We start from the raw sequence: 11,575 nt of genomic DNA on the forward strand, positions 1-11,575 counted from the left end.
ATTTAAGAATTGGAGAAGAAAGAAAAAAAAGACAAAACAAAAGAAAGAAGCAAGAGATGAAAGGGGGTTTCGGCCATGGCTCTTAAAAATGAGCCATGGGAAGTTGATGGAGAAAAATCTTTTTCTTCTTGCATTTAAAGTGATTGAGAGGTCCTCGTCAACGTGGAGAAGTTGTTAGAACAAGAGAACCGCTCGTTGTTGCGTTTTAGCAAGCAAGCCGAGTGGAAAAAGGGTGAAGAAGGAGGTGAGGTTTAACCTTCTCTTTTATGTGTTATGAATGGTTTATGTATGTTATTGAATGTAGAAGTGATGGGAATTCATGAAATATTGCATGTACAAGTTGGGCCGTGTGTTGTGTGAAATGTGTAGGAGTAATGAATTAAGTGTATTCAACATGATTATGTAGTGTTGTAATGTATAAAAAAAAATGAATGAAAATCATGGAGTGGGTGTGTTGTGGTGTTGGCCGAATGAGGTGTTGATTGTATAGAAAAGATGAAATGATTTTTATTTAGTAGTTTGATGGTTGTGTTGTGAATTCCATAATGCAAAATGGATGAGAAATATGGAACACATGTATATGGTGGAAGTCGTGTGTTGTGTTGTGTGTTGTGTGGTCTAAGTTGGCCGTGTGTGTGAATTGTGTTATATGGAAATGAATGAATGAATTTTATGTAGCATGTTGTTGTTGTAACATGTAGAGATGGAAGAAATTGTATGAAAATATGTAAGGAGTCATTGTGGTCGAGAATGGTGTTGTTTGGTAAGTTAAGGTGAATTGATGTAATTTGATATTCTAGTTGTCGCCGTTATGAATTATGTGATATTGAATGAAGGGTGTCGTCGAAGTTAAGGTATACGAACGATAAGTAAATGTATGGTTGGGATTGAAGTTGAAGGTTTCAGATGAAATAGTATATTGATTAAGTTGTTGGAATATGGTGTGAATTAAATTGAATTGAATTGAATGTTGGAATATTGCTAGCATAATTGTTAGTATTGTTGTTGATTTGGCCGGGTTAAATTCCCGGATTGTTGTTGTTGATTTGGAGCCGAGCCATATTCTCTGGGTTGGTATGTTTACAGGGGAGATGCTGCCGAAATTCTGGCAGAATATAAGTAAATGTGTTTGAAAGGTTAAAGCAAGTATATGATAGTGGAACTAATGAAGGGATGAACTTTCTTGCATGTAGACAAACAAGTTGGATGCACAAGCGTAACTAGTTGGTCGCAGCACAGGTATGTAAGGCTTACCCTTTTTTTCTTTGGCATGTCCTAGACCCAAGTAAGGTATAATGTGATATGCTACCTTGGGGTAACTCTGTTCTGTGATTCTGAGTCTGATTATGATTCTAATTCACTTCTTGACCTGAGTTTGTGATCCTAGTTCATCCCCTAATATAAGTATTTGATATAAGTATTTTGATATAAGTATTCTGGTACAAGTATTCTGATATCCGCATTTTGACATAAGTAATCTGATGTAAGTATTTTGATATAAATATTTTGATATAAGTATTTTGATGTCAGTCCTTGATATAAGTATTTCGATACGAGTATTTTGATATAAGTATTCCGATGTAAGTTTGCTGATATAAGCATTCTGATATGAGTATCCTGATATGAGAATTCCGAAATCAGTATTCTGATATGAGCGTTCTGATATGTTTATTCTGGTTCGAGAACTTCTGTAAGATTTAACGTCCCTAACTTCCGTGTACGATCTCGGATTGCTCTGAAATGTTCGAAGAGGTTTCTGTATCAAGACGTCCATAATTTTCTTATACGTAAGTGTGGTTCCAAAATCTCTATTTGATCTGATTCGTAAGGACATCCGAAGGTGCCTGATATTACTATGACTCTGATTCCCCGAAAAAGGCTTCTGAAACGCTTATAAAGCGTTCTGTACTTCGAACGCACGTAACTTTCTCATACTACGTCGGATTGACCTGAAATCTGTTCCGAGCCCCCAGGTATCGGTAAGTATACTGGTCTGTCGAGTCTTGATTCCTATGCATGTGGTTTCTCACGACTCTGCTCGTGCATGACTCAATGTATCCTTCACTGCGTCCCGGGCCAGGTTCTGTTATGTCCTCGTGTGTCCGTTACGATATGATTCACTGCGTCCCGGGCCAGATTCTGTTATTGTGTGCATTCCTCTGCATTGTTCACCGCATCCCTCATAGGCGGGCCGGGCTCTGTATATGGTTTGATGATATGATGATATGGGGTGGTGGCCAAGATGGCATATGATCTGTCTATTCACCGCGTCCCGTACTAGAGGGCCGGGCTCTGTTACCGCACCCCTCACTGGAGGGTCGGGTTCTGATATATGCATATATGATACATGAATTTGATATATGATGATTCTGTTTACCGCGTCCCTTATCACAGGGTCGGGTTCTGTTATACGCATATGTGACATACGATTCTGAGTATTTTGTATGTTCTGAGATCATCTGAGTATTCTGTATGTTCTGCATTCCGTCCGATATACGACATCATCTGTACGTTCTGTATTTCGTCCGATATATGACATCATCTGTACGTTCTGTATTCCGTCCGATATATGACATCATCTGAGTAATCTTTACGTTCTGTATTCCGTCCGATATATGGCATCATCTGAGTAATATGTATGTTCTATATTCCGTCCGATATATGACATTATCTGAGTAATCGGTACGTTCTGTATTCCGTCCGATATATGACATCATCTTAGTAATCTGTATGTTCTGTATTCCATCCGATATATGACATTATCTGAGTAATCTGTACGTTCTGTATTCCGTCCGATATATGACATCATCTGAGTAATCTGTACGTTCTGTGTACCGTCCGATATATGACATCATCTGAGTATTCAGTACGTTCTGTACTCCGTCTGACGTATGACCTTATCTGTGCGTTCTGTACGTGCCACACTCCTTCTTACATCTGGTATCGGTATGTGCGATCTGTGTCTGGAAAGTAAGTATGTCGGCATTCTGTATGCTCTGTATGATTTTGTTATGCTTTGTATGATTTGTATGGTCTGTAGGATCTGTATTGGTCGGTATGGTCTGTGTCGGTCTTTGTTATGTATTGAATTTTGTATGACTATAGATTTGTTCGCTTGGAAGCTTCGAGAAAGAACATTTTTGAAAGAAAGAAAAACATTTTACTATGTATTTTATCTGATTTGATTTAAAAGTTTGATGTAACTTTATGTGCAGCAAGAGTCTGAGGGTTCGCTCGGCCCTAAGTAAGGGTCGGGTGCCCATCACACCCTAGTAAGGTCGGGGTGTGACACGGATGATCTTATATGGCCCAATATATCGAAGGCTCAGCTTACCCTTCTTACCAAACCTCATCACTTCCTTCAAAGGTGAAACTTTCAGGAACACCCAGTCACCCATTTTGAACTCTAGCTTACGTCGTCGATTATTCGCATAAGATTTTTGTCGGCTCCGGGCTGTTAGCAACCTCTCTCTAATTACCTTCACCTTATCAACTGCTTGCTGAATTAAGTCTGGGCCTAGCAACTGATTCTCCCTAATATCAAACCATCCTATGGGCGATCTACACCTCCGCTCATATAAGGCCTCATAAGGAGCCATCTGAATACTGGATTGGTAATTGTTGTTATATGCGAACTCGATAAGAGGCAAATGATCCTCCCAACTTCCCTGAAAGTCTAGCACACAAGCTCTGAGCATATCTGCAAGGGTCTGTATGGTTCGCTCTCCTTGCCCATCTGTCTGCGGGTGAAATGCGGTGCTGAGACTCACCTGAGTCCCAAATCATCGCTAGAAAGACTTCCAGAATCGGGCTGTGAACTGTGCTCCCCTATCTGAAATAATGGCTGAAGGAACACCATGGAGTCGTACTATCTCCTTAAGATAAAGCCTCGCATAATCCTCAGCTGCATGAGTAGTTCTGACAGGCAGAAAGTGAGCTGACTTTGTGAGCCTATCAACTACGACCCATATCGAATCACACTTCTGCTGAGTACGGGGCAACCCTGTAATGAAGTCCATATTAATTACCTCCCACTTCCATGTCGAAATCTCCATAGCCTGCAATAGACCTCCAGGCTTCTGGTGTTCTATTTTGACCTGCTAACAATTCGAACACTGAGCGACAAATTCTGCTATATCTCTGTTCATAGTATCCCACCAATAAGCTTCCTTGAGGTCATGGTACATCTTTGTTGATCCTGGATGAATAGAATAGCGGGAGTAATGTGCCTCTCCCATAATCTGCTGATAGAGGCCTGCAACACTAGGGACACACAATCTACCTCGATATCTGAGTACTCCATCACATGTGATCACAAAGGGCGTCTTTTATTTCTGAGGTGTTGTATCTCGATAATGAACTAGAACTGGATCCTCATACTGACGCTCCTTTATTTCAACTACCTAGGACGATACCGCTGTGTCTTAAACAGTAACTCCTGCATCACCTGAGTCTAGCAATCGAACTCTGAGGCTAGCTAATCGATGAACTTCACGGACCATTTCTCTTCTCTCTGGCGATACGTGAGACAAGCTACCCATAGATTTACTACTGAGGGCATCGGCTACCACATTAGCCTTCCCGGGATGATATAGAATGTCCACATCATAGTCTTTTAACCTCTCCAACCATCGCCTCTAACGCAAGTTCAAATCCTTCTGCGTAAAGATGTACTGGAGACTCTTATGATCAATATAGATATCAATATGGACTCCGTACAAGTAGTGCCTCCATATCTTCAAGGCATGAATCACTGCTGCTAACTCCAGATCATGGGTTGGATAATTCTTCTCGTGCTTCTTCAACTGTCTAGAAGCATAAGCAACAACCTTACCATGCTGCATCAATACATAGCCCAATCCAGCACCTGAAGTATCACAATATACAACATAACCATCTGCTCCTTCTGGAAGAGTCAAAACTGGTGCTGAAGTTAGCTTATCTTTCAACGTCTGAAAACTCTGCTCACAAGCATCTGTCCATTGGAACTTAGCTAATTTCTGAGTCAATTTGGTCAATCGGGCTGAAAGAGAGGAAATTCCCTCTACAAACCTCCTATAATAACCTGCCAAGCCTAAGAAACTACGTATCTCCGTTGGTGTCGTGGGCCTTGGCCAATTCTTCACAGCCTTAATCTTTTGGGCATCCACCCTATCGCCTTCCTCTGAAATAATGTGACCCAAAAAAGCCACAGAGTTCAACCAGAACTCACACTTAGAAAACTTAGCATACCACTCTTTACCTCGAAGAACTCCAAGAATTGTCCGCAGATGTTTTGCATGATCGGGCTCTGACGGTGAATAAACCAAAATATCATCTATAAACACAATCACGAACAAATCTAGAAAGGGCCCAATTACACGATTCATCAAATCCATGAATATACCTGGGGCATTAGTTAGCCCGAACGACATAACACGGAATTCATAATGGCCATATCTAGTCCGGAATGCTGTCTTCGGAATGTCTTCTTCCTTTACCCTGACCTAGTGGTATCCTGACCTCAAGTCTATCTTCAAGAAATACTTGGCGCCTTGCAACTGATAAAACAAATCATCAATCCTTGGGAGCGGATACTTATTCTTTACAGTCACTTTATTCAATTGTCTATAATTGATACACATTCGCAAGGAACCATCCTTCTTTCTTACAAATTGTACCGGCGCTCCCCACGGTGATGTACTAGGCCTGATAAAGCCCTTCTCAAGCAAATCTTTCAACTGCTCCTTCAATTCCTTCAACTCTGCAGGTGACATCCTATAAGGAGGAATAGATATTGGCTGAATGTCTAGCAATAGATCAATAGCAAAATCAACCTCCCTCTCTGGGGGAATGCCTGGAAGCTCACCTGGAAACACTTCTGGGAACTCATTAACCACAGGGACGGACTGAAGAGTCGGCGACTCCACTTGCACATCTTGAACTCGAACTAGATGAAAAATATACCCTTTTCTGATCATCCTCTCTGCCTTAAGGTAGGAAATAAACATACCGCTAGGCGAAGCAGCATTGCCCTTCCATTCTAGGACTGGCTCGCCTGGAAACTGAAATCCAACCATCCTTGCTCTACAATCAACATTAGCATAACAAGAAGCTAACCATTCCATGCCCATAATAACATCAAAATCAATCATATCTAACTCAATAAAATCTGCTATGGTGGGGCGGTCACAAACTATAACAACACAGTCCCGGTATACTCGCCTAGCTATAATCGGGTCACCGACTGGCGTAGACACCTCGAAAGGTTTGATCAACTCAGGCTCTACCCCAAACTTGCCAGCAACAAATGGTGTAACATATGATAAAGTGGAACCCGGATCAATCAGTGCATAAACATCATGGGAGGAAACCGATAATATACCTGTAACAACATCAGGAGACGTCTCGCGGTCCTGTCTACCAGCCAATACATATACACGGTGCTGAGGACCGCTCGAGCTAGATGCTCCACTCTTCCCTCTACCTCGCCCTGCTGGCGGCTGAAAAACTTGCCCTGAAGGGCGCACTACAGAAGAAGAGCCAGCCACAGACCCTGTAGGCTGAACCATACCTGTACCAATCCTCATTGGGCACTCCCTCACCCTGTGGCCTAGTTGGCCACAAACAAAACAACTATCTGATCCCAGTCGACACTGACCGACATGTAACCTGCCACACTGGGCACATCGCGGCAAAAGGGGTCTCATTTGGCCTGACTCTGGTCTGTACTGAGAGCCTGATGCTCTAGAACTCTGTTCTGCTCCGGAATAAGGAGACCGGTCAAATCTAGAACCTGGAAACTGCGAAGATGCACTCCCTGCTGAATGGAAAGGATATCGGGGATGCTGCTGTCTCTGTCCTCCTCTAAACTCACCCCCAATATCAAAAGATCTAGACCTCTTACCATGGCCCCGGTCACGATCACGATCCGTCCTCCTCTGGCGCTTGCGATCCTCTAAATTCTGTGCATATGACTGTATACGGGAAATATCCATGCCTGGCTGTAATGCGGTAGTTGTACAAGCATCAATCAAATGTGGCCCTAGACAAGCCACAAAACGATGAACTTTATCCTCCATCTCAGCCACCATGGCTGGAGCATATCTGGGCATAGAGTCGAAATGCACGCAATACTCTTGGACACTCATACTGCCCTGCTCAATACGTAGGAATCTATCTGCTCGATCCCGCCTGACCTCAGGAGGCAAATAATGGCGGATAAAAGCATCTGCGAACTTTCGCCACACAGCTGGAGGGGCATTCTCTCCCCTAGATAACTCCCAAGTCTGATACCACTGTACTGTAATATTGCGCAGCCTATACAAAGCCAACTCTACCGACTCGACCTCATCTGCATACATAACCCTCAAAGTCCTCTGCATACCATCAAGAAAATCCTGAGGGTCCATATTCTGCTTTACCACGAAAAACTCTGGAGGACCTAACCCAAGGAAGGTCTTAACCCTCGAACTACCAGTCCTATCTGCCTGGTCAACACCAACTCCCTGCCGCTGAGCCTGGGCGGCTACTAATCTGTTCAACAACCGTACGGCATCTCGCACATCCTGGCCCGGTGCATCCGGCTGAGGAACTGGGGCAGGGGCTGGAGGCGGTGTATGTGATGTCTCAGACGGCCCCACACTCTGAATCTCATCCTGGGCTCTCGTGGCCCGTCGTGTACGACTAGTGGCCTCACCTGTGGCTTTCTTTCCCTTCTGGGCGGCTGTAGCTTTCTTGGGAGGCATCGTTGAAATCATAACAATTCATCAAAACAAGAACGCCTAACACATGGCTCTACCGCACAATCTAGGAGAGAAAGAATGACATCATCCTAAATATCCTGTAGCCTCCTATTTATAAGTGTGGTGCACAACACGCCCATAAACAAGACTCTACTAGACACGGTCCGTAGACAACCCTCGGACGAAACTGCTCCGATACCACTTCTGTCACGACCCAATCCGATGAGTCGTGACGAGGGGTCTGACCTCTAGCGACCAAACACCCCTATACTCGTATCTGAAATATACTGAACATCAAAGGCCCACGAATGGCACAACTAATCTCATAAAAAGGAAACATCAGAACTCTGTGCAATCTGCATACATATATACACAATCATGCGGAAGAAAAGTGCAAGCCAGGTAGGCTGCTACATATACTGTACACAAAAGAATAGAAGCCGACAAGGCTATATCGTCTACCTAATACATACAATTGTCTACAAACCTCTACTGGAATAAAAGCTATAGAAAGGACGGGACAGGGCCCTGTCATACCCATATGTGTACACATCTCAAAAGGGGCCTACCAAAACTGACTGTAACTCCGAATCGAATGGAGCGTATTGACCACTGCTAAATCTAGAGGTCCTACTGAGCTAGACCACCTGTCTGTCTCCCTGTACCTACGGGCATGAATGCAGCCCCCGAGCAACGAGGAGTCAGTACGGATAATGTACTGAGCATGTAAAGCATAAGAGCAACATCATCATATTATATACACATGGGAATCATGAATAAGATCTGAACTCATAAGCCTAAAGGACTGACTGCATGTACTTGTATGAACTAGTATCTGCATGAATCTGTATATCTAACAATGCCTCTGTGGGCGCACAATATGCATGCTCATGCCTATCAATGAAGGTCATGCATTTATATATAGGTGTGTATGTAACGCCTGATATATGCGCGTATATAACGCATGTTTCTTTTCTCATATCGTATCGGCCTCTCTGCGGCCATCATCATATACATTGCTGCGATACTTGCAGCCTGATTCTCATATCATCATATTAGTACACTAGCCGATCAGGTGGTAATGCATATATAACGCCTGCTCCTTTCCATACCCCATATACATATAATACTTGCGTATATAACGCCTTCTGGTCACGGGTCAACACACACATAGATATAAATGAATGTAATGCATGAATAACTGTATACATAAACTGGACCCATGAACAGAAGAAATAATCATAAAGGGGTAGATGAACATCAAAGACTATAATACTTCTAATACTTCTAAGAGTAGAGTAATGTGGACTCGCTTACTCGCTTATTGGATCGTATCATAGGATCATGCCAAAAGAAGAAAAGGGTAGCTTAACATACCTCGACGTATATCAAATCGACCAACTCCTACTTCTCGACTGGTAAATCTACAATTAAGACAACATAGACCTTCATTAGACTAGGTACTTCACTTGCTAACCCCCTTTTGATGCATAGAGGGCTTAACGAATCATGAACAACATTTCTCTCATAAGCTTAATAACTCTTCAATTTCTTATTCGATGCCACATCAACTACAATACTCACATCAACAATGACAACACACACACACACACATATATATATATATATATATCAAAATATACGTAACCCGTTTCCAATCATCTCTTAAAAAAACTCTACATCACTACATTGCTCTTCATCAACTTAACATTTCCAGAATTACCTTCTCTTCACTTAGAATCACTAAAACTCTTGATACTCAACTTAAATACCAAGGTAGAAATCATTTACATACCTTGAGGGGTCATGAATCACTCCAACTTTACCTCCTCAAACTCCACTCTTGAAGAAACCCTAGAAGCAACCTTTCTTCTTCACCAGCTCGGGTTTATGTGGTCCGCGTCTCGTCAAATCTTCACTAATATGATGGAAAATATTGGAAGAGAATATTTTAGGATTTTTTCTGATTTTTTTAAAGAGGAGAATGTGAAATGAAGTCGTGACCCACATATTTATACTTGGAAGCCAAAAGGCTACAGCGGTCCAGTTCGACGAGCAGGTCGACGACCCATCAACGTGTCGACTGTCCGTCGACTTGCCCGTCGACCTGCGCCTGCTTAATAAATGGCTACGGAACCCTTTAGACGCCGCACAACGACGGCCCGTCGACAGGTTCGACGACCCATCGATTTTGACTGGTGTCCTGCAGGTTTTTCTTATTCAGTTCAGGTCGCGTCGATTCAATTCGTTCAACTTCTAATCCTGTAAATCACCAGGAATACCTGCTGGTACCATTTTACACGGGGTAATACACTTTCTATCTCCAAAACTCGGGCTCGGGTCTCGATTTCCAAGGTATACCCAACTAGAAAATCATAAGTTCTACCACTACGAAAGCGAGGGGTGTAACAAGAAGTAAGTGGGTCTTCTTCCCCAAATTATTGTTCTTGTTTAAATACATGGTTTGTTGCTTACTTAGCATCATATTGTTAGACTTTGACCGTTATGAGGAGCTTCAAAAATAGAAGGCTCGTGTGGAGTAGTTCGCGGCTCCTGTTTTTCATTCGAGGTAGGTTATGGCTTACTTTAGTTAGACTTTAATTAGTGAAACGTGTGTATTGTGTAGAATTGATGGGAGAAAGCATGATTAGGTCTTCGGACATGGTGTTTGGTTGGATATTTGTTACGCCTCTCATTTTCGTTGTAGTAGGACTTATGGTTCTTAGTTGGGTATACCTTAAGAATGGAGACCCGTCCCCGAGTTTGTAAGAATGGAGACCCGTCTCCTAGTTTGGGAATATAAAGTGTCTTACCCCGTGTACAAATGTATCATCAGGCATTTCTGGTAATTTACAGGATTATAAGTAGAACGAATCAAATCGATGCAATCTGAACTGAAACATGAAATTTTGCAGACATCAGTCAGTGTCGACGGACCATCGTTGTGCACCGTCAATATATTTCTGCAATCAGAGATCTACAGGTATAAGTCGACGGGTTGTCGATCCGCTCGTCGAACCTCCTTGCTGGAACTTTCCAGTTCTATCTATAAATGGCCGACCCTTGTTTTTATTTTTCAGTTTCCATTTTATTTTTTAGTTTCCACCATATAAATGGCCGACCCTTGTTTCCAAGTCTTGAGAGCTCTAGAATATTCCCTCCACCATATTAACACAAATTCAAGAGAAAACCAGGATTAATTACCAAGAATCAAGAGGATCAAGTGCAAAAGAGGCTCACTAGGGTTGATAGAAGTCAAGAATTCCACTAGTATTGAAGTTGGAGTTTCTCGCAAGTGAAGTATATCCATCCAAAGCTCATTCTTATAAGGGAAAAGGTGAGTTTTACATTTATTTCATGTTATTAAAAGCATTTGAATGGTTGAATGACATGGATTAGGGAAGGAATTAGAATATGAAGCTTAAATATGGATTTAATGGTATTTTGAGTCGTAAGTTAACTTGAGCCATGGTTCTTAGTATGCTATGAGTATAATCTTATTGTGAATGATACTAATGACATTAAGGAAGTATTATATGAAAATGGATATGGTGTTGTGTCGTAGTTATGATTATGAATGACTTTGAAAATGAGTTTTGAGATTGAACAATATTTAACTTGAAGAAGTCTATCGATTATGATATCATGGGTGTTGCTATGATGTTTGGGAGATTTTTACTATATGGAGAAAGTTGTCGAAACAACGGAAATGCTGCCCAATTCTCGCTAGCTCTTAGTCGCTTTAGTTTGGACTTAAGCATGTTTCTAATGATCAAATTTAGTACGAATTTTCTTGAATGTAGAGTCGTAAGCTTGGAAGGAAAATATTTAGTCGTGAAGAAACCAAAAAG

The sequence above is a fragment of the Lycium barbarum genome, chromosome 11 (assembly GCF_019175385.1).
Source record: "Lycium barbarum isolate Lr01 chromosome 11, ASM1917538v2, whole genome shotgun sequence".
Classification (NCBI taxonomy): Eukaryota; Viridiplantae; Streptophyta; class Magnoliopsida; order Solanales; family Solanaceae; genus Lycium; species Lycium barbarum.